The sequence below is a fragment of the Microtus oregoni genome, unplaced genomic scaffold (assembly GCF_018167655.1).
Source record: "Microtus oregoni isolate MIOR12 unplaced genomic scaffold, Mior012 000033F_ref0000390, whole genome shotgun sequence".
Classification (NCBI taxonomy): domain Eukaryota; kingdom Metazoa; phylum Chordata; class Mammalia; order Rodentia; family Cricetidae; genus Microtus; species Microtus oregoni.
In genome coordinates this window covers 24835891-24860051 of record NW_024543092.1, presented here as the reverse complement: position 1 = coordinate 24860051, position 24161 = coordinate 24835891, and the positions used below count along the sequence as shown (strand labels likewise).

General features: G+C 46.2%; 1 long non-coding RNA gene across 1 annotated transcript; it reads left to right on the top strand.

The window, feature by feature from the left end:
* The first annotated feature begins 230 nt into the window (after positions 1 to 230).
* Positions 231 to 23921, top strand: LOC121466279. The gene is made up of 3 exons (XR_005976752.1): positions 231 to 320; positions 23493 to 23571; positions 23828 to 23921. It is a non-coding gene; the product is annotated as an uncharacterized LOC121466279 (long non-coding RNA).
* Positions 23922 to 24161: the final 240 nt, after the last annotated feature.

The following is a 24161-nucleotide window of genomic DNA, read 5'->3' as shown; positions in this document are numbered from 1 at the left end:
ACTGAGCCTGGTTAACTTCTTAGTGCCAGAGTTAACTTCTTAGGGCCCAGGTGGTTGGAATAAGAACGTCCCTCAAAGGCTCATATATTTGAACGTTTAGGGAGTGGTACTATTTGAAATGATTAAAAGGATTAGTAGGTGAGGCCTTGTTGGGGGAAGTGTGTCACTGGGGGTAAGTTTGAGGTTTCAAAAGCCCATGCCAAGCCCAATCTCTCTTTCTGCCTACAGATTAGGATGTAGCTGTCAGCTGCTGCTCTAATATCTGCCAGCATGGCTCTATGATCCCCACCGTGATGACAAAGGACTAAACCTCTGAAACTGTAAGCAAACCCCGAATTAAATGTTTTCTTTCGTAAGAGTTACCTTGGTCATGGTGTCTCTTCACAGCAATGGAGCAGTGACTAAGATTCCAGGTCTCTGGAAGCTCCTTTGGGGTAAGACTTCCTGCCTGTGGTGCTGAGGACATGTCTTGGGGCACTGATCTCATAAAATTGGTCTCAATTATTCTAGGGGTCCTATTTCATAGCAGGTTGGCCTCCATCAAGGAGAAGTCAAACTCTTTGGGGGCCTTAATATTCTCCTTACCCTGAGTTCTCCATGTTAGTACTTTCTATCTCTCTTTGGTTTTCCCTACAATCTCTATAACTAATACTGCACATTGAGTAGACAAGGGTCACAATCCACTCTTTCACAGTGCAAAAGAACGGATGTCTAAGATCTGGAAGGCAGGGTGGGCTTCCCTTGAGAATCATTTCTGGCTTCCCTGAGCCTCTACAGATGCTAAAGTCTTTGGTTTCCTCCGGTGTGTAGATGTATCCCATCTCTGTCTTTCTTCTGCCCTTAATACCTCAGTCTGTATGTAGGATCCGGTCTAATCCAATCTGATCTCACCTCTACCCATAACTACAGCAAACCCCCTCCTTTCAGTGAGAGTCACACAGCGAGGAGTAAGTGGCCCCATCGTACCTTCTCCAGATGCATCATCACCATCATCAACCAGGGAATCCAAAGCTCCTCTGTCCTAGGCTTTTCCTCAGTGGGCGACTTCTGAGACCTCTCTGTTGAGGTGAATGAAGTGTAGCAATATTCCTGAGATAAACAGGTGCTGCCTGAAACTGGAACCAACCAAGCCCTCCAGGAAATCACACAAGCCTGCATGATTGGAGGCGAAAGAACATTCTAGATCAGATGCCAAGTGGGACAGGCACTGCAAGAACCATGGGAAACTCTTGACATGCAGTAGCTTGGTGTCCACCAGTAGATGCAGCTGTGTGGACAGGTGGCGCGGGCTGCCGAGTCTGCTCAGTCCAGGGAATTGTCCTTAAATTACAGGAGCTGCAGCCACAGCTGGAGATGGTGCAGGCAACGGAGAACCAATCATGTGCTGACTGTCTAGAAAAGTCCATTCCAGAGCTTTCTCCACCCCTAACTGACAAACAATGCCTAAATCCCTTTATCTGGGGACAAATAGAAAGTGTATGCTCGTACCGAATAATTTAAACTGATAGTCTTGCCAGCTGTTGAGGGGACATATGAAAAAAAAAAGCCGGTGACATCTGGTTGGCTTTGACTTCTTTTGACAGAAGTATTTCTCCTGGTAGGAGGGCTATTTTCTAAGAAGCCACATCGAGTTTCTGGCCTCTTCATCTTAGGCCTCCAATCTTTGACCTCTTTGAAAAACAAAAAGGACGTGAATGCCTGTTTCAAACAACTACGGCCCAAATCCCAGGCAAGGGGTGGGTGGTGTCAGCACAGAATAATGGTGGGCAGCCTGCCGTATCCCAACTGCTCTGCCTTTCTCAGGTCGCAGGAAAGGGATCTGGGAGTTAGAGCTCCTTGTTCATATCTGCCTCTCAGCCACCACCCTGCTTCTCCTCACTGCCTAGATCCTAGACTGTTTTTAAAGAGTAAATAACACCAGTTAAATGAACATTAAAATTGTTTGATATTCACTTTTTAGTTTTTCCCCAAATGCTAATGGCATGGGCTAGCAGGAGAAGTTTCACTGATTCCAGACAGGGTCAGCCCTTTGCAGGTGGCTTTTGTGGAGGTCTTTTCTGAGGACGTTGGCCTGTGGGACTCCCTTCATGTCTGCCTTCCTTCACTTGTGTGCTTGTACCATCTGCTTACGAACAGACCCATGCTCAGAGGACAAACATCCACAACACAGGTCAGAGGGATCTTGGGTAGACCTCTCTGATGAGGGGAGCTGAACCCCATGCATCTCATCAAGTGTCCTGGCTTCGCTGCATCCTGGGTTTTGGGGTGTGGAGTGTTCCTCCTACATCTTCCCTTGACCACGGTATCAGGCTCTAATCTGGTCAAGAGAAGCACCTACTTTTTTTTTTTTTTGAAAGACAGCTTTCCTGAGTACAGACCCTTCCCCCAGTACAGTGTGTGTATGCTATGCCATGGAAAAGGATCTAAAGTCTGTCCATGTCACCCTTCACCTTGGTGCCTTGGTGGCTCAGGAATTGATCCAAGGGGGACCGAGGTGCAAACCTGCAGCTTCTGACTCAACTCTTAAAAACAGCCTGCTCACATGATGGGCCCAAGGAGATCTGGGCAGATGCCTAAGTGTGCTGCGTCTAAGTAGGTGTGCTATGTCCAGGGTGTGTGTGTGTGGGGGGGGTCATGGTGTGGGATGCCTGAGTGTGCTGCCCCCAGTGTACCGCCGAGAGTGTACTAGCAACAGTGTGTTGCCCTCAGTGTGTGCTGTCCCCGAGTGTACCATCCCCGAGTGTGCCATCCCTGAGTGTACCATCCCCGAGTGTACCATCCCTGAGTGTACCATCCCCGAGTGTACCATCCCCGAGTGTGCCGTCCCTGAGTGTACCATCCCCGAGTGTGCCATCCCTGAGTGTACCATCCCTGAGTGAGTGTGCCATCCCCGAGTGTACCATCCCCGGGTGTTCCATCCCCGGGTGAGTGTGCCTTCCCCGAGTGTGCCATCCCCGAGTGTACCATCCCCGAGTGTACCATCCCCGAGTGTGCCATCCCCGAGTGTACCATCCCCGAGTGTACCATCCCTGAGTGAGTGTGCCATCCCTGAGTGAGTGTGCCATCTCTGAGTGTGCCATCCCCGAGTGAGTGTGCCATCCCCGCGTGAGTGTGCCATCCCCGGGTGAGTGTGCCATCCCCGAGTGAGTGTGCCATCCCCGGGTGAGTGTGCCATCCCCGAGTGTACCATCCCTGAGTGTACCATCCCCGAGTGTACCATCCCCGAGTGTACCATCCCTGAGTGAGTGTGCCATCCCTGAGTGAGTGTGCCATCTCTGAGTGTGCCATCCCTGAGTGAGTGTGCCATCCCCAAGTGAGTGTGCCATCCCTGAGTGTACCATCCCCGAGTGTGCCATCCCTGAGTGTACCATCCCCGAGTGTACCATCCCCGAGTGTGCCATCCCCGAGTGAGTGTGCCATCCCCGAGTGAGTGTGCCATCCCTGAGTGTACCATCCCCGAGTGTACCATCCCCGAGTGTACCATCCCCGAGTGAGTGTGCCATCCCCGAGTGAGTGTGCCATCCCTGAGTGTACCATCCCCGAGTGTACCATCCCCGAGTGTGCCATCCCCGAGTGAGTGTGCCATCCCCGGGTGAGTGTGCCATCCCCGAGTGAGTGTACCATCCCCGAGTGTGCCATCCCCGAGTGAGTGTACCATCCCCGGGTGAGTGTACCATCCCTGAGTGAGTGTGCCATCCCCGAGTGAGTGTGCCATCCCCGGGTGAGTGTGCCATCCCCGAGTGAGTGTGCCATCCCCGGGTGAGTGTGCCATCCCCGAGTGTACCATCCCCGAGTGTACCATCCCCGGGTGAGTGTGCCATCCCCGGGTGAGTGTGCCATCCCCAGGTGAGTGTACCATCCCCGAGTGTGCCATCCCCAGGTGAGTGTGCCAACCCCGAGTGAGTGTACCATCCCCGGGTGAGTGTGCCATCCTTGAGTGAGTGTGCCATCCCTGAGTGTGCCATCCCTGAGTGTACCATCCCCGAGTGTGCCATCCCCGGGTGAGTGTGCCATGCCCGAGTGTGCCATCCCTGAGTGTACCATCCCCGAGTGTACCATCCCCGAGTGAGTGTACCATCCCCGGGTGAGTGTGCCATCCCCGGGTGAGTGTGCCATCCCCGGGTGAGTGTGCCATCCCCGGGTGAGTGTGCCATCCCCGAGTGAGTGTGCCATCCCCGGGTGAGTGTGCCATCCCCGAGTGAGTGTGCCATCCCTGAGTGTACCATCCCCGAGTGTGCCATCCCTGAGTGTACCATCCCCGAGTGTGCCATCCCCGGGTGAGTGTGCCATCCCCGGGTGAGTGTACCATCCCCGGGTGAGTGTGCCATCCCCGGGTGAGTGTGCCATCCCCGAGTGAGTGTGCCATCCCCACTGTGCTGCTCCTGCATGTGAATACCCCAGTGTGCTGTTGTGTTGTAAGATTAATGATTTTTCTTTTTCCACTTTCTAGTAGCATAGTGAAGATTTTCTTATGAACTTATTACATAATAAACATTCCCTTTTTAATGTTGCTGTAGCTCTTATCAGAATATGTCAGGAAAATTAAGGATTTAAAATGTTATTTTCTTCCTAAAACCTTGTTTATTTCTATCTTGATACATGTTGCTGTTTGTGGACCAAAGGTACATTTAGCTGCTATAGTGGGTAGCTGTCCAACCCACCAATCTCTTAAAAATTATTTCAGCCATAGAAGGAGATCCTGTATGACTCCTCTCTGCAGTATAAGCTGGGAAGCAGCTCAGAAATTCCAACGTCAGCTTTGATTTCTCAGTTCATGGTCTGGTTTCTGCCCAGAGTTGTCAATGTCCAGGGCTTGACTTAGTTTCCTGGGGCGATTGCTGGTCAGTAACGAGTGATTAGCTCTATGTTTTAATCTGTATGCATGGAATTTACCAAATAACCTGTATCCAATGCATAGAGAAAACTAGGCCAATGCCAGTTAAAGTCAAGTGCCGGCCACCAGCTCAGTCCCTTACACACCATCCTTCTAGGGAGTTCTAAACGGCTGGCCTTGCTTCCTGTAGATGCATGGATTGGAAGCTCATAGAGGTGAGAGTGTTTTTCTAGTGATGAAGTTGGTGCCTGCATCTGCTCTGTTGCTGTCAAACTCTTCTCTGGGTTTTGGCTCAAGAGGAGACTTAGGAGGTGTCCCACACATTCATCAATTTGAGATTTCTCCACTGCTATCTGAATCTCTCACTCAAGCTTGGACATTGTGACCCAGATACACTGTCTAGGAGCTTGCTGTCTTCTTTGGTCTTTTTATGTAATCAGAAGACTTTCGGCAGCAAATGCTCCAGAGAAACTTGGCAAGTACTTTGAACATTTTTGTGACGCTGGCGGCTTGGTGTCAAAGCAGTACTTGTCAGTTGGTTTTGCCTTAGAATTTCCTTCCAGAGACTGACCAAGCTAGCTGAGAAGAGAAGGTGGAATTGTGCACCCCTTCCCTGTTGCTATGGCAACCGTCTAGTTGCATGGCAAGGTACCTGAGGAGTTTGAAGCACCATGGGTCTCATGAGGGCTTGGGCCTTGGCCAACAGCATCCTCACAGGATGCCGCCATCAGCCCCATTTGAATCCTCTGCCTGACTTTGCCCCCCTCTTCCTCTCTGTGAAAAGGAGGGATAGTAGTTGCTACTTTATTTACTTCTAGAAAGGTTGATGCTAAAAGCAGATGTGGGCGAGCTCAGAGACATATTCTATATGAATTCTCAGCTTTCATGTTTATTTTGCTTAGAAAAAGTGCTATCTCCTGGGTCATACTTTGTTTTTATAGCTCAGAGCATTCTTGGAAGCAAATAAGTTTGTAAGAAAGTTTACTGATGTCCTGGGCATATGTCTCTGCTGCTTTACTTCAACTCTTGAAGAGTTTACATCTGTGCCAGACAGGACTGTGAGCTGTTTGAAGAACGGAACCAGGTATCAATGACCAGGAGTATCTATTGCATTTTACTCCTGTGAAAGGGCTGTGGTATTGCAAGCAGCAGCAGCAGCACACGCTGGCCACAGAGCGTGGAGTGTGCCGGTGTTTGTTAACCTTCTCAGCTTCCCAGGAGTCAGCTGAGGGTGGAACCAAGAGCTCCGAGTGCCTCAGCCCATCCCCAATGTAGGTCTATGTGTGGCAGCAGTAAACCAAAAAAAGAAATTCTATTTTCCTTTGCTCATTTATTGGCATGAAGGTTTATTTTTACCCCATGTGTTTTGTGCTGATGACAGCCTTGGGGAGGCCCCAAAGTGCCATGTGCCTGGGCCGACAGGAACAGCTGGCTGCGTGGAGACAAAACCCTCAGTTTTCAGGGGGTGAAGTCACTCCAGAAGCCCATGGCTGCTCTCTGAGCGAGCATTGTTGACTCACTGTCACAAATGAGCTCCTGGCTGGGGACCACAAAGTGGGATGAGGAGGAAGAAGAAATACAAGGAGAAGCAGATGGGGAATGAGCACATGTAATCCCAGCACTTTGGAGGTGGAGGAAGGAAGATCAGTAATATCCCTTTCTCCTACATAGTGAGTTTGAAGACAACGTGGGCTACTTGAGGCTCGCTCCAAAGAGACACAAGAATTAAGAATGAGCAGCGAGAACTGGACAGATGGTTCAGTGGTTAAGAGCGCTTGTCACTATAAGAAGAGGTCTCAGGTTGATTCCTAGTAATTACAAGGCTCACAGTTACTCCACTTCTGGGGAATCTGACCACATCTAATGAACCTCTCTGGGCATCAGGCATGCACTTGGTTCACATACACACAGGCAGGCACAGAAAATAAAATAAAGCCATTTAAAGGAAGACAGGAGGTGAGCCTGTTTCTTCTTTCCCATCTTGTGTCCTTGAGCAGAGAACTCTGGTGGATGAGGTCAGCAGTTTGAAAATGTCTGTATGTCACAATTATAGTTCTCCAGGATGATTATGGCACACAGAGGCTCCGCTTCCCAAATGTTCACGTGACAGTCGGGCCTCAGGTATCGTCACCAATAGATTTACTTGAGAATGATTGGTTCCCTGCAGTCACAGTTTGTCACGGGGCGTCATCTTTGTTGAGTATGATCTGGGTTCCATCTGAGAAGCTCATCTGGGCCAGCTGAGGCCTTACTCCATGGAGTTTGAGCAGTTGTGGGGTTTTATGTACCTTCTCTGGAGAGTTAGCTCCTCAGCGAGCTTTACACTTGGGCTGGACAGGACCTGCTGGCTCTAGCTAACTCCACAAACTATATTTTACATGTTGTGATCCTAAGAAAGCCCTATATATCCTCCATGTCCACTCCCCCAGGAAGCCTTTCCTCAATTACAGTATATGGCTAATGTTCCTTTAGCAAGCCTGTAGGATGTATGTCTGCTCTTCTACAGAGATGAATAACTTCCCATCTCTTTCCTGAGTCTAGAACAGTTCTTGGCCATATTTAGAACTTATTTGGCTTGTGGTCAGCTAATCGAAAAGATAAAAAATTTACTGAGTTGGTATATATGTATTAGGAATCGTCATTGCCATCAGATCATTGACCTCTATCCATGTGGAGTCAGCTTCAAGACAGTCAGGGCACTTGCCCATGCTGGTCCAGCTTCCACAGACTGAGCATCCTCACTGCTGTGAGCCTGCCCTTCCCAGCTGCTCCGCTAACAGTGGTCCCACCTGTCTCTCAGTGGTATCTGTACCGTCACAGACAAATGAGCGGCTTATTTACCATGACTTTTCAAGGATAATTACAGGGTTCTTGGCTTGCCATTGCTAGCCGGCAGAACTCATAGCTGGAGACCAAAGGAAATAAGAGTTGAAAACTCATAAGTAGCACACAGCTCCGTAACCATGTGGTTCTTTACACAATATTTCGGATGCAACAGATAAATAGGTGACATATTTTGATTCTCTTGTAAGTTTCAACAAAGAACAAGCAGAAGCTTGCTGGACTAAAAATTTAAATCCTGGCTTTGTTTTATGATAAGTCAAGCCTGACCTCAATGCACCTCACCTGCGTGGCACCTGACCTCCGTGTACAGAGGCTGTATTCCCCTTTCTGTCAGGGAGTAGACTGTCCAATGAGTTCACATGTTTAATGGATAATGAGCAGCCGTGAATTATGATGTTCCCCATCTGCCTCTCAGTAAAAGGTCTCCCAATTCTCACTTTGAATGACTCTGTTTTCCCAGGGTCCAAAGGCAAGTCCACATGGACTTCAGAGAGCAAGGGTTATACTAGAAAACTCCATCTTATCATATATGCTGGCGTCAGGAGGGGATAAGGGAGATCAAGGTCTGGGCTGTATCTGCAAGGTATCTGGTCTTCTGAACATTGTCAGCCATGTTTGGAAGTTGCTCAAGGTTATTCCTGGAGGCACATACCTAATTCTTCAGGAAAGGGCCCCTCACCAGACCTAAAGCCATAAGATCTGTCAAGAGTCAGACTGTGGGATAAAGAGATATAACATCTTACAGGCCTCTTTCATTTGGAACGAAAGTCAACACTGTGACTTGATCCATAAATAAATGGCTTTGAAGCAATCTTCATGACAGACAAGTGGGGTGAGGGAGGCCCTTGTGGATCCTATTTATGGTTCAGGATGATCTTTGGGGATCTCTTTGAGTCCTAGGGACCACAACTTGTGTTTTGCTGAAAGTCTACACTGGGAGCCGTAAACCAGTCAGTGAGCACCCAGTGTCTTTTGCTTACTCCTCTTTTTATATTTGACTTTTCAGTTCATTAAATCAATCACCTAAATACAATGGTTCTGTTGAGTACGACTTGGCTAGAATTGGGACTCATTTTTTGGGTGGGAACATCAGGAAACTTCTTAATTAAAATATAGTAGCTCAAAATTATGAACACATGGTTTTACAGAATCCAAAAGTTTTCCTCTGGATACATGACTTTCTAGCTGATATTTAAAAGTGTCCTCTTCCTGTAACTTTGTTTCTTCTCTCAAAAATCTATCTCCACTTTCTCATAGAATGAAGTGAGATGAATAGACCATTTCTATAAATAGCATAACTAGAGACAAAAAAGGTGAACTAATGATAAATGTATCCAACACCATCACCTCCATCATGAGGGTCACCACCACTGGCCAGCCTGCCCCACGCCAACACACAAGGCTCTAAACTTGTATCCAGGTGTAGAGACTTGAACTCACAATTTCCTTGACAACTTCTTCATAGCAAGAAATTCTAATAACCTTCAAGGAAAGTTAAGAGACTCCCACAGTGTTGGCTTTCTGGATTTGTGTACTGGCTGGCTTTGTGTGTCAACTTGACACAAGTTAGAGCCATTAGTAAGGAAGGAGCCTCAGCTGAGGAAATGCCTCCATGAGCTCCAGCTGTAAGGCATTTTCTCAATTAGTGACCGGGGTGAGGGGCGGAGGGACTAGCTGACAGTGGATGGTGGTCTGGGTTCTATGGGAAAGCAGGGTGAGCAGGCCAAGGAAAACAAGCCAGTAAGCTGCACCCTCCATGGCCTCTGCACCAGCTCCTGCCTCCAGGTTCTAGCCCCACTGGAGCTCCTGTTCTGGCTTCCTCCAGTGATGGACTAAGATCTAGAAGTTTAAGCCAAATAAACCCTTTCCCCCCCAGCTTGTTTTTTGGTTATGGTGTTTCATTGTAGCAATGGAAGCCCCAGCTAAGATAGTCTGGCATGTGGGCTTCTAAGGGGTTGCCACACTCACAGGACTTCTCTGGGGGTTTTCCTGCAGGTGCAGAGGCCAGGAATGTCCTCCTGGCATCTTGAGGTGCTCCTTCTAGGGCCACAAGGCCAACAATGTAGCTTTGGGTCCTGAGGGACTAGGAGGGGTTTGTTGTTCATGCTTTATCTGTGGTAAAGTTGCTTCTGCAGAGTGCCTTATGGTGGGGCCATGGAAAAGCAGAGAACATTCCTTAGAGCCCCATTGTAGGTGATTCCTCAAAGTAAGGAAAGGTGAGACAAAGAGAGACACACAAGTCAATACCATGATGACACTGTCAAGCCCCTTGGGGTTTGAGCTGGTACTAAGAGCTGCAAGCATCTTTCTGACTAGGGAGGGTAGGCTGCAAGAGCTCTTGGTCCTCACCACTGACTTTAGCACCTGATACAGAGTGACTTTCTGGCAGTGAGCCTCTAGGCACAGCCCACCCTGTGTCCACACTATGCCCAGCTATCTTCTCCCTTACAGGGAGGCTCATCGCTTAGACCTACTGCCTCTTGCCATGGTCCAAGAGAAATCTGAGTGGCCGGGGTTGTCAGATCCCTGTCCCTAAAGTGAAATCACCTGTACTTGTTTAGAGACTTTGCCGACTACTATAGGATATGTATATGTGGCTGAGTCCCCATTGTGTGTAGTAATAAGGGTGGTGGGGCTGCGTCCCCAGCACCTGGCCGCCCTCACGGCTAGCTTTACCCGAAATAACAACACACAAACTGTATTCATTTAAACACTGCTTGGCCCTTTAGCTCTAGCCCTTACTGGCTAATTCTGATATCCCGATCAACCCATCTCTAATAATCTGTGAGAACCGGTCTTACCGGGAAGATTCTAGCCTAGTCCATCCTGGGTCGGAGCTTCATGGCGTGTGTCTGCCCGGGAGCGGGGCATGGCGTCTCTGCTCCAGAGAGCAGAGCTGTTGAGTCTGAGCTCACTTCCTCTTCCCTCTTCCTCCCAGCGTTCTGTTCTGTTTACTCCTCCCACCTATCTTCTAACCAATAAAATGGGCCAAGGCAGTTCCTTTATTAGCCAATGACCTTCCTCCATCAATTGCAGATCCTTCCCTGCCCTCTCGTTGGGTTATAGACAAGGAAGATTTGTATAAACCATGATGAGAGGAATGCTGGTACTAATGAGGCTAGGTTGATTCACCCTGCTTCCGGCCGATAAATGTCGGGTGATCAAGTAACACCCATAGAAATGTGGCCTTCCAGGTTTACTTGTTAGTGGTGTAGTTTCACAATGTTCCTTCAGGTTTAATTTCTTCCCATGAGAGCTCTAGGGCAAACCAAGAGAGGTTTTGTTGGGCCTCTGCGCCTGTGGACTGTGTAGATGTTTCTTGAGCCCCATCCTATTAATCATACTGCACGTTCTTCAGGCACCTGTATATCCTGATGCTACCCAGTTCTCACCAAGAGAGTGTTGAGGACCTTGGGGTTTAGGGTGATTTTATTGATGGTTTCTTTATAGTGTCCCTGGAAGCTATGGGGATTTCTGCTCCCAGGGATCCACTGTACAAGAGAGCTGGGTGACAAAAAGAAAAACAAACAAAACAAAACAAAACACCAAAGCAAACAAACAAACAAAAACAGAAAGAGGGAGGCTCCTTCTGCAGAAGGCCACACTGTAGAGCTCCCTGTTTGTGATGGGGTACTTGTACCTTGACTCCTATGTGTAGTTTCTTCTGAGTGAGAGTCCAGCCCCACCTCGTTGTATAATATCATGAACTGAGTTCAGCAGGGATAATCTTGAAGAAGGCACCAGCATAGGTCATGGATGCAGAGTTCTAGGCATGTAAACCACAAACCTAAATTTAACCCTAACCCTGATGGGAAGTAGAGGCCTCAGACACCAGCAGGCTTCAAATCTCTATGTCCTTGCTTTTATTTCTTCTCTGCCCCACAAACCTGCATGGATCTGTCACTCAGCAGGAGCAGGAACAGGGGTACCCAGTGACTGACCCAGGTTCCAATGAGGTACTGGGTGGCATTTGTTTTGGATGTGTGGTCAGAGAATGTCTCAGAGGTGACCACAAGTAGAAACTGTGACTTGAAACTGGAAATGAGATTCCCTGGGCAGAGTGGCAACCTAGGAAGAGCCCCAGGCAGAGATCAATGCTCTAGCAAGCTTGGGCATTCCTAGGCTCTTCATGGTACCCTTAGACTTGGAGCTTCAACCTGCTTTGTCAGGCTGAGCGAACCCATCCTCTTGATCACCCCAGGAGTACAGTGGAGCTGTGGTTCTCTTCTTGTGTGTGGTCTTTTTCTTTTTCCTCTGGAGCTTATGGTCACAACACCCCGGTAGCCCAGGTCAGGCAGAGTTCTGCCTGTTGGTTGTTAGTACAGCACTACTATGTGTGAGGCATATTCTTATTTGCATGGGGTCAGTGCGGAGGGAATGAAAATTCCATGTCAACAAATTGCCTCTTAAGTGCAAATTTAGAATACTCAAGCATTACTGAGTACTTGGTATATTATTACTATGAACATTAAATTCTTTTAAAGGAAACCAGTACTTTTCTTCTTCTTTTTTAGTTCTCCTTGTGTGGTTCAGTCCTCTGTAGAACTTCTTCTTTAGCAATCACTTCTGTATGCAAAACAATTGGATAGTTTTAGAGCCTTGAAGTGTAGAACACTGCATATCTGGGCAACAGCAGCTTCTTCATGTTGCTCTGTGACTTTCAGGGGTTCAAGACCTCTCTATCACTACGGGAAGGGTGGTATTCAGGTATGAGGCCTCCCCTGGACTCTGAATGTCCAGAATGAGAGAACCCTTGATTCTTCTCTATTCTCTTTGTGATAAAGATAGCATTAGAATTAGAAATAGCTATAGGAGGAAGGAGAGATGCCAACTCTAAAAGTCTCCAGAAGCAGGGGATGTGCCTGGAGTAGACAGGAAGGTGGCAGCTTGGGATGGCGCATGCATCATCAATCAAACCACATCCTGTCAACAGAAGGTGTTTTAAGAATAGATTCTTGAATAATAATATTGATGCGTGCCTGTTACAATGCTCAGTACCTGTGTCGGAATCCCGAGAAAAGCAATGCGTCCTATGCTGCATTTTAAAAGAAAATCCAAGAAGTGAAAGCAGGCTTGCCAAAGCCATTTCCTTCTGGATATTAGGTTTGTTTATGCCGGCACCCTGTGGATCATCCCAAGCCTTCGAGTTTCCTGGGATAGAAACCTTCCCAATCAGAGCTGCCTGCCTCTGAGCCTAATTGAATGTCCCAGCGCATAGGGAAGGGCTAATGACTTGAATCAATCACATAATATCTTGGATTACAGACAGACAAACAGCAAAGCTCAGCAGCATGGCAGCGAGGACGGCACCGTGGGAACAGGCGGGGCAGACAATGCCGGGATTGACAATGTGCGGGGAAAGGCCACCTTTGGGAGAAATCGTATCTCACAGCATGGTGGGGAAAGTGAGAAACAGTAGCAGATGCTGCCAGACCCTGAGCAACAGATGCCTTCTGCTGGGGCCAGCCAGCCAACCAGCGAGCTGGTGCTGAACAGGGAGCATTTCCTCCCTGCCCCCACCCTTTGTCAGAGGAGGCAGCAAACACAGGCATTGCGGAGGAATTAAACCAGCAGATGGTGGCAGCAGGGTCTGATGAGGTCAGGGTTAGGTGTAGGCATTAATCACCCTTCCTCTGGGAGCTGAGTGTCCTGTGCTACGTTAAGCTGACCACCTCCTCTGCCTTTTAATGTGACCCCTTCTAGAGAATGCCTGCACTCTTTCAACAATTGACCCTTAAATCAGCTTTTGGAGGCCTCATCCGATTTAGCAGAATCTAAAAAGAACATATGTTGAATATTTTGTTAATTCAGTTTGCGTTTAAATAATTGATCCTGCTCAATGCCAAACGCGAAGTTTTAAAAGCCTTGCGTGCTGGTTTCGATATGTTATCTATCATCTTATTGTACGGAGTCGACTGTTTTCAAACAGAGTACCCAGAAGCCTTTGCAGTCTCTGTCTTGGGCTTTACAAGGGCATCAGCTGAGAATGTCCCCGTTTTTTTTTTTTGTCGCCATGTGCGCCTGAAGGAATTTCTTGTAAATTGCAGTTTCCTATCTGAGAGGCTAGTGAACAAAAGACAGAATTTAATTCTTGATGACCTTCTGGGATAGAAGTTCTCGACTGGTGACTTTGTTGCATAGATGCTTTATTTCGGTAGAAGGTGCAGAGTGTGTCGGGAGGACAATGAGCACGGGAGGGGCTAGGGTCTACATGGTTCTGCATGTGTGTGTATGTCTGGGTGTGGCTGGGTTGTGTGTATATGAGCAGTTGAGGTGCTCAAGGGTATGTGTTGAATGAGAACACATGGACACGCCCAGTGATGGATCTTATGATAAACAACGCTGTTTTTTAAATTAATTTTTTTAATATTTATTTATTTGGGGGTAAGGAGGAGAGTCACTTGTGAGATGCTGCGCACTTAGAGGTCAATGAACAACTTGAAGGAGTTAGTTCTTTCCTTTTATTATGTAGTTCCAGGGATTGAACTCATGCTTTTAGGCTTAGCAGCAGCCCCTTTATTTGCTGAGCCATCCCTCTGGTTCCAAAACTGTTTTAAACTGTTTCCAACATACGCCTATTTCTCTCTAGGACTCCCTACACTGCATAGTTTACATCTCAAGGCTCCTTCCAAGACTGGGATAGTTTGCAGAAAGCACTGCAGGGCTCGGAGGCAGCCTGGGTTGAGAGATGGCTTCTGCATGACTGGTTTAGCTCTGTGCATGAAGTCCTGGCTGGCTTGCACAAGGAACACGTGAAGACTCTCAGTCCAGAAGGCGAGAGTGAAGGACCTTGGGTCTTCGGATTTCTTCTGGAGGTGAAAGAAGCTTGGCACCGTTTTGATGCTTTCAAATGAAACTTACTGCTTGTTCTAACTTGGAAATACTAGCTGCTATGACAATTTAGAAGCAGAGACGAGCACAAAGGTTTTCATCTGCAGGATCTGTCCCTGTGCTGTCCCGTGTGCATGGCTATTGTTCCAGAGAGTTATGAATTATACATCACCTGTCACTCTATGTCTTAACCTTATTTGCATTGCTGTGGGGTACCTTTCTCTGATTTGTAAACATTTTCTTGTAATATTCTGTTGATTTGATAGATTTTGTTGCTTAACTTTTTTCTTTTTAATATTAATTAAATATTTTAAATAGTAAAAATGCTTTCACAGATAATGCTGGGATGAACTTGTTTTGAAGAAATATTTTTCTGACATTACATTTATTTTCTCAAGCTAATTTTTCAAAGGTAGAACTATAGAGTAGGCATACAAAAGGGAAAAGTTTCCACTTCTCCTGTTCACAGTAGGGGCATACATTCAGTGCAGATAGACAGGAAGCCACATGGGCCGGAGGAGGAAAACCAAGCCCACTGCCAATTAGGGGCCTTAGAGTTGGTTATCTCTATCCATATCATGTAAGTCCTTGACAGAATATTTTGTTAGTTAGTTTTTGTTTTGAGACAGGATTTCACAGAGATCTATCTTTCTCTATCTCTTACTTATGGGGATTAAAAGTGTGTGACGTAATGGCCAGTTTCTTCTGCTTTTTAAGGAATTTAAAAACAGGCAGAAAATTCAGCCTCAGAAATCTTCAAATGTACTCACTCATAAGTGGTTTTTAAACATAAAGCAAAGAAAACCAGCCTACAAATCACAATCCTAGAGAACCTAAACAACAATGAGGACCCTAAGAGAGACATACATGGTTCTAATCTACATGGGAAGTAGAAAAAGACAAGATCTCCTGAGTAAAGTGGGAGCATGGGGACCATGGGAGAGGGTTAAAGGGAAGGAGAGAGGAAGGAGGGGACCAGAGAAAAATATATAGCTCAATAAAAACAATAAAAAAGGAAAAAAAAGAATATTTATGTATCTGAACATTCAGTAGGTATTATAAAATAGTATTTTGAGGGTAGCCAATGACAGGGAGTACCATATAGTAAGCTAAACACTAAACACTAGCTTCATTGCATAATAGTCTATGCCTGGTTGATCAATTTGGTTCGACTGGCCTTCCTGTCTGTTCTTACGCCAATACCAGGCTGTTTTTAGTACTGTAGCTCTGTAGTAGAATTTGAAGTCAGGGATTGTGATGCCTTCAGAAGTTTCTTTATTGTCCAGGATTGTTTTGGCTATCCAGGGCTTTTTGCTTTTCCATATGAAGTTGAGTATTGTTCTTTTGAGGTCTGTGAAGAATTTGCTAGGATCTTTCTGGGCATTGCATTGAATCTGTAGATTGCTTTTGGTAAGACTGCCATTTTTGTTATGTTAATTCTACTTACCCAAGAGCATGGGGGACCTTTCCATTTTCTGATGTCTTTCAATTACATAGATATTCTGAAACATATTCCACTAATTGTGTTAGTTTTCAATGCCATGACAAAGGGGGAAAAATCTATGTGGGCTCACAGATTCAAGGGTGTCAGTCCTGGTTGCTTGGTCCCATCAAAATAAGTTTGTGCTGAGGCAGAAAATCACATGAGGGATAGATTATGGAATAAAGTTGCTCACCTCGTGAGAAGGAGAGGGAGAGAATGGAGAGAGGGAGGGAAGGAGGGAGGAAAGGGAAGAAGGAAGAATGGGAGAGGGAGAGGGAAAGAGAGAGAAAGGCCCTTCAAAGGCATCTCTCAACCCCCAAGATGGGTTTCTTCCAACTAGCCCTACTCAGTTTCTATCACTTCTCAGTAGCGGCATCATACATCACATTATAAATACATCAAGGATTAATCCAAGGATCCCATCACAACCCCAGCAATCCCACTACCCAGTCAAACCACCCTGGCCCTCATCTGTTTTTGTTCTTGTTTTTCTGGAGGAGCCTGCCTTTTACCCTCTTGAGCAGGCATGCAGCAAGATTGGCCTCACTGAGAAGTTCTTAGTCTCTGTATGTCTGCTGCATGTCTCGATAAACACTTCCATTTTCCTGCTGAATCTGTCTGGGCTGCTTGACATTTCTCTGTTGCTGTCTGCTGCTCTTCAGATTATTCCTGCCTTCTCATTCTTTAACTGCCAGAGAAAACAAATCCGATCCAGACCTCTAGACTGTATCACTTTGGGGTCTCATATGGAGCTCCTTTTGAGGGCTCCAGATTCATCAAAATAAGAAATCAGGCCAAACCATAGAAGGAAGGAAGGAAGGAAGGTGTGTCCCATCTACTGAGCTGCTGGCACCCTTTCCCAATCCTGGAACTGGGTTGATGATTTTATTTTCTTCTCCCTAACAAGGAAGGTACACTCAGACCTCCTAACTCTGTCTGTGTATGGTAGGAGGCCAGTTAAAATATTTGGTCACTAGAGATCTGTAAACAGGGTAATAACCCTGTACTATAAACTACACCTGACAATGTTACCCCACACTGGTTGGAACACACACCTGATCTGTGTGTTCAAAGGGGAGACAACTTCAGGGAAATTTTAAAAGTTACCTCTCTGCCTGGAGATGGACATACCTTTGGAATTTACAAAGCACTTGTGTCTTGTATTCTTTCCCTTCTACAATGCGAAGAGTGAGAAAGGTCAATGACTGTTGGAAACCACAACAATAGTTAAAGTTCTTCTCTCTAAAAGCTATCAGAGAGACCTCAAACTGATTTCAGTTACTCTGAGCTGAGATGGAACCCCCACCCCCGCGCCCTAATTTTTGTGGCCTACCATCGAAACTGCTGTCTCCCTCATCCATGCTAACTAGAGTGTCTCTTTAAAGAGAAGAGAACAAAGGCCCGTGAGATAGGTGGATCCCATAGGGACTCATGCCCGATGGGAGCTGGGCTCACTTTGAGGATAAAGCAATCACAAGGCTTGCCGGTAACTTCATCAAGATGCAGGCAGCCATGCTACTTGGCCACCATCTTGGTTAAGGGGTAACCACATGACATAAAGCAAGGATGGCAGCGCCTATAAAAAACTTCATATTTGTATTGTGTTCTCTGGTTATTATCACATCTGTTTTTATTAGGCTCAGGGCTAACACTAGACCTCCTAGGTGGTTTGTTTTATTTCCCTTAATGTTCTGTATTGTATTAATTTTGAGCCTTTTAGTTACAGTAACAAGGGTTAACAAAAACAACAAAATAACCTAATATGATCACCTTGTGAGTTCTTTTCAATTTCAAAATATCTTTTAATTCAGTTTTGTTTTCTATGTTTACTACCCTAGGATACAAGAATTTAAACCCAATTTACATATGGTAAATTGGAAAAGGACTCCTAATTTGGGTAATATTCTTTAAACTAAAAACAAAAAAGGCAGGGGTGGTTATCATGCTTGCTTTGTATCTGAGGAAAAATAATATATATTTACAGCTTAAAATGCTACAAAGTGGACTTGAGATCAGAGGGACCCCTCAGGCAAGTGACTGGTACTCTTTAAGTTACTATTTGAGACACACTGAGGCTCTGTTTCCTCCTACAGAATCTAGGGGCCACATAAGTGTTTGGGTGAAAGCCTCACCCCAGCCCAATACCCCAAAAGTCCGAAATGTTTGGGTTCAGTCTTCATTCCCAGCCTCTGTCATCCATATATCCAAAGAGTCTGGAATGTTCAGGTGGAAGTTTTATTCCAAGCACCCTCCCCTGGAAGGGGGCTCAGTCCAGACTCCACCCCTGAGAAAGCCTGGCAAATGGTGATCTCTCCCCAGAGATGCTCAGGACCACTCCCACAGGGTATTTAAACAGCAACCCAGAGAACAAACAGGTGATTTTCCAGTCTTCCGTCCCTGGCACCTCTCTGAGGGGCTGGAAAGCCATCCTGGAGCATTGGTATCCATTAAACCTGGGCTTTTTCTAATTCAGTTTGATTTGGTCTGGATTATTGCATTAGTAGAGAGGTTTCTCAGGGTGCAGAAACTTTTGAATAAGTTTACATCACTCAAGAAAATAGGTCATCATTTAGGTCCTGAGAAGAGGTCCTATGCTCAGAATCCATGTTGTTCTGACCTTGATCTGTCCTAGAGAGGAGGTGGAAATCAGCCTCAAGCTGTCCACCTCACTCTGTCCTAAGGCAGAGATTGGGTGAGAGCTAAGGACGGTCTTGCAATAATGACATCTGGGGTATAAGTGAAAACTGTTTCGGAACAGAACTGTAGGCCTGGGTAAGAGGAAATCAGTCCTGGGGTCTTTGGGTCCTGCTACTGCCAGCCACCTAGGTCACTCTCTTCAGATACTGACTTGGGGGACACAAGGAGGATTGGGGAAACCTCCACCAGTCTCGTCCAGTCTCGTTTTTGCTTTATAGATGGGGGTGGACAGCATCCTCCAAGATTCCTTCACAGGTACAACTTGAGTAAGCTGGGTCCTTGGATGCTTAGGAAAAGAGCCTTAGTCTCCTTCTCAACCCCTGCATGGTCTAAATATCCTCTGGGGGAAAAAATGAAAAGCCCCCAGGAGGAACTCTTAATTACAATACTACCCTTCAATTATAGCTATTCTGTAAACGAGAGAAAAAGTCCCCTAAAATCCCCTGCGCCTAGCTTTTCTTTTAACTATGGGATCATCCAAACCTTGCTAACTGCTTATAGGATGGACCCAAGGACTCCAGCTGTAGTAGATTTTGGTGTGTCTAATCAAGTTTATTTTAAAAGTGCTTGGTTTCTGCTCAAGCTTCACCTAAACATTATAGTTTAATCAAAAATAATAAACTGGAGAAATTGACCCTCTAGGTGGTCAATAACCGTATTTGGGGACCTACACTGATGCGGGAACTTAACTGTGAAAGAAAGATTTAGAAATGACCCACAGAGAAAACGTTCCCTAACTGTGAGAAGTCACCGTTCTTTTGTTCAGGGAGGCCATGGAGATGCCACTGAGTGCGTCCCAGTCTGTAAAGCTGAGGGTCAATAAAGAGGAAAAAATCTTCATGCTTCCAAATAAAGCAACGGTCAAGCAAGGACTTTGACTTGACCTCACACAGGTGAGTTAACTGGAAAAAGAGACCAGAGGGTCAGAGACTCTTCCCAAACCCAAGCAACTCTCCAAGGACCAGATCTCCAGCTGGCCCTGACAGCGAAGAGAGGGTCATTAACTTTGGCCACCTACATGGTCTTAAACATGCAACAGGAAAGCATGACTTTGATTAATATGGCCAATATCTGTGTTTCTTTCACAATTATGTATTACACTTAACCATATGAGATGTGACTTGGACAACTATTTCCCACCAATGGTTCTTTCCCTGATAACTGTTTCTAGAACAGTACTTCTCAGGATGTAACATGATATCCTGTGTCCTAACCGATCATGTGCCCCAACTAAAGGAGGCTGCCAGATAACCTGTCAGACTTATAGATACTAATTAATGTCTAGTTGTGACTTCAACCACTGAAACTTGGGTTTTATTCAGGTTTGATCCATATTGTCCACCTTCACTGGATATTACAGCTGGTACAAGGGCAGAGACCTGTCAATGGGCCTTCTACGGGATTCTGATATTTCTGGTACACAGTCTAGCCAGCTACAAAATTATGCCTCATCTTATCAAACAAAACTTACCATGGTGTCAAAAATGTTTTCTCATTAACCTTCTCTCTTAACGTTGCTCATGAGGTTGCAGGAGAAGAAAGCCAATGGTTAGTTTCCAAACTTAAATAGGCTGATCAAAGGCTCCTTGAACTCTTCAACTAGACGAATGATCCTCTTCACCATGTCCATCTTGCCATAGACCACAGCAGCAGGGAAATCTCAGGCTCATTGGTACCCACAACTAGTCTGCCAAGGAGTCTTTGGATGGTTTGCTTGCCTGTTCTCTTCCCTTTAATAAGAGCAATGCTGCCCCGGGATTTGCCAACTGTGGGCCCAGTAGGAGTTAGAGGACTAAAAATCTCACATTTTATGTTACAACTGCTCCCTCTCTTGTATGATGAACTCCAGAGATTCTCAGCCACCACCAAATGACCGCTTGATGCTCGCTCTGCTTCGTCACCGTCTGCTAGTTTTATAACCAGTGGCCCCTTAGATAGACTTTCTGCTGAGGCACTCTGACTGCTGCACCCCCATGTTCCCCAACACGTCTAGGTAATAAGGGTGATGAGTTTCCAAGATGGCCAGCTTCTTCATCACCCCTCTGACTTGAGACAAAATGTCTTAAAAAGTCCTTTCAGCTTTCATCTCCCCCAGCAATTCCCCTGATGATGGACTGACTCAAACAACATGCCACACAACAGTTCTGGGTCAAACATCCAAGGTTTTCTCAAAGTGACTAGTCCTAAATTAAGGGAGCAAACCTCTTTAGAGACTTAAAAAACAAAACAAAACAAAACCCAAAAATCAAAACCCAGCTCCCAGAAAGAGACTGGAGTTTTTAGCTTTCCAAGTCCCTCCTCTGCATTGCAGAGGCTCTTTTCCTCTGTGTGCCTACTGCATATGTGTGTGTTTCCTTATCTCCAATAAATGCCCTTCTTCAATTGAAAAAAAAAGGCCAAACAAACAAACAAACAAACAAAAAATGGCCTTACTGAGAACCTCTCCCCCATTTACCCAAAGATCTCAGTAAATACTGGTACAGACTCCACAGAGACTAACGTGGTGGTGTTTGGATGTGCCAGCCCTCAGTCCCTCTCTACAGAGCACATCCAGGATGTTTCCACTCACAGGGCTATATGAGGGGACAGGACTCGAAGTCCTTCCTGATATTTGTATCCTGGTACCTATTATTAGCTGGTAAATCCAGCCCACATTAGTTCCAGGGACATGGGTATCTAGGGGGCAAGAATACCCTTATCAAAGGACCAGATCTTTCTGTGTGCAAGGCGGCCAGGCTATAGATCATGCAAAGCTATAGGTAAGTTCACGCCTGGCCGAGTGGTAGTCACGGCTCACTATCCTAAAGAAGGGACACCCAAGTTAAGCTTTGGAGAGCCAGGACTGGCCGAGGAGCGATACCTCCAAAGCCAAGAGCAAAGGTACAAAGCCTGGGGCCCATAGCCCTGGTGGTTACTGTCTTCACAGGTTTGGTGTACGGCTCTCGGCACTTCCGTTCGTTCCTCCCCTGCCTCTCTCAGGGTCTGACTGTGAAACCCAGCCCCCATTGTGTCTCTTTAGGTGAAGACTACACAGTGTTAGGGGACAGACACAGCCGTGTGTCTTTTCTAGGTTACCTTGCCTGAAAGAATGTCACAGACACAAGGGAATTTGTCTTGTTTGGTTTCAAGAACACAGAGCAACAAAACTCGCAGGAGGCCCTTGATCCTACTGACCAGTTAAGCTAATTTGAGTGGGTATAACGGGCCACATCCAATTGCACACCGTGCTTGGCTTCTATTTGAGCTATGTTCCTAGCAGTGTGGACTCATCTCTACGAACACAGAAGGTTGTGGGTCTTCCTCTAGTGTCCCAGTGAGCTACTTGCTGTCACACCCCATTGGATGATTTCCTCTACTACCTACCTAGACCAAGAAACTGGGTAGCTTTTGGCTGCCAATGCCTGGAGGTTGGGAGGAGGGAACAGAAATTAGTCTGGCCAGTGATGAGAATCTCTCCATGTGCTCTTCACTGAGCAGGAGAGAGGAGACATTAAGCAAACAGTGATTCTGGTTCTATAGATGTTGGCCCTTATGCAGATGGCACCCTCCAATCTTTGCTCGTCATGGTCTGTCATTGCTAGAGCTGTCTACAACAGGAGGGGCACATTTGGTGACCACATTGCCGTTGCACGAGCACCTGTTAGCTATGGCCTTTTCTGGGTGTGAAGACCTGTGGCTCTGTGGAGTCTCTGAGGGCTTTGTGTCACAGTGCTTGGCCTTGCTTCAGCATTCAGTTATCCTGGTAGCCTAACTAATACCCATACACCCTGGCAATTGTCCCCTTGTTGTGTGTGCTTTTTTTCTCTTTTACTAAAACAAAAGGAATTCAAGTATTTTCTTTCCACACACTTGGACCAGCATGTCACCGGCTCCCTTGGCCCATGATGAGACTCTGGTCAAGTGGGGTGGGAGGGAGGAGAGGAAAGAACAGAGAACTTTATCCAGGTCCCCTCTTGTCCTTGGGATGAGGATAGGGAAGGGGTGGGGACAGGGGTACCCAGCGCAGGACGACCTGATGCCCAGTCTTTCATCTCTGCCTGCTCCTGCCAGATCCTGTCTTCTAGCCTGTGACTTCTAGTGGTAGTACATATTCTCCACTTTAGGAAGGGAACAGTTCATCAATGGGGCAATGCTGCCTAGTCATGGTGCTGATGGTCACAGTGAAAAGCCTTCATGATGGCAAAATGACAAATTTTTAGATAAACCCGAAAAGGACCCGTGTTGGATATTTTCTAACCTTGGCAGTCTTTGTTTCTCTATGTCCAATAGGAAGTCTTTTTGTTTTAATTTTCCCTGTCAGGGAGACAATTAATTCAGGCTCCCCTATGCACGAGGTCCAGATGTCAAGGGCCTGTTCCACCAACCCATCGCAGTGAATAGGAATTAATCAACACCATTAGAGGGAAATCTCCCACTTAGACTTCAGGCTCTTTCTTCACAGCCCGATGGAGATTTCATACCTTTTATGTGGGGCAGACCGCAGCTTTCACCTATTTAAGGAATTTTTCAATTAACATTTCTTTCCCTCCAGAGAGACCAGGGCCTTTGGTTTCCCACAAAAGGCTGGCTTTGCTTTGCCTATAGCAAATGTGTTTAGGCCCGGCCCTCTGGGCTGAAGGCCCTATTATTTGTCTATGATGATTCAGTTTGGCAACCCCCCCTAATCAATAGCTGATCAGTGCCCAGCAGGGAGTCTCCGTATTCAGACCCTCTCACAAGCTAAAATGGTTTCCTTTTGAATAAAATCACTCCTAGGTCGAATTTTAAATCCATCTAATTGGCAGTTTTCTTTTTTTTGAACAGAATAGAAAAGATATGTAAGCGAAGGAAGGGAAAACCCGACGGCTTTGATGGCAGTTGCTTCCATTTCTTGCAACCTCAGGTTTGCTTCACAATAATTTTTTCAATACCACAGTTTTTCTTAAATAAATATCTTGCTAATTGGAACTCTTAATGGTATTGTCATTCACTTTAGATAAAATTCTTATTAAAGACTGTGTAGATTTCAAAATCTTGTATCAGAATGTGTATTTAATCTCTTAGAGATGATTTTAAAGAGGAGTTGTCTTTACTGACGAGCAACATTTAGCAAAGAATTCAAATGATTTTACTAACTTTTTTTTCATTTATATTAAAAGGATTTTTGAAGTTCAAAGTTAAGAGCCTTTGATCAGGAAGATGATGTTTAAATCCACCCCAGAATGAGAGGTAACTGCACAGGAGCAAACGTCGCTGCCCAAGGTGAGCAGTTGGGTTGGCTGACCGCTCAGGAGGCCTCACGCTAGCAAGGGTGTTGCTTGTGCCAAAAGCCAGCTGTGCCTCTCTGAGTTCAGAGCAAAGAGCGTGCAGTGGTGAGCCAAGCTTTTGTCAGGGGGGAGGAAAAATCAGACATTAAAAGAGAGGGATTTCTTCTCTACGCTCTCGATTTGAACCTCAAGAAATAATAATAGAAAAGCTAACTTAATTTATGAA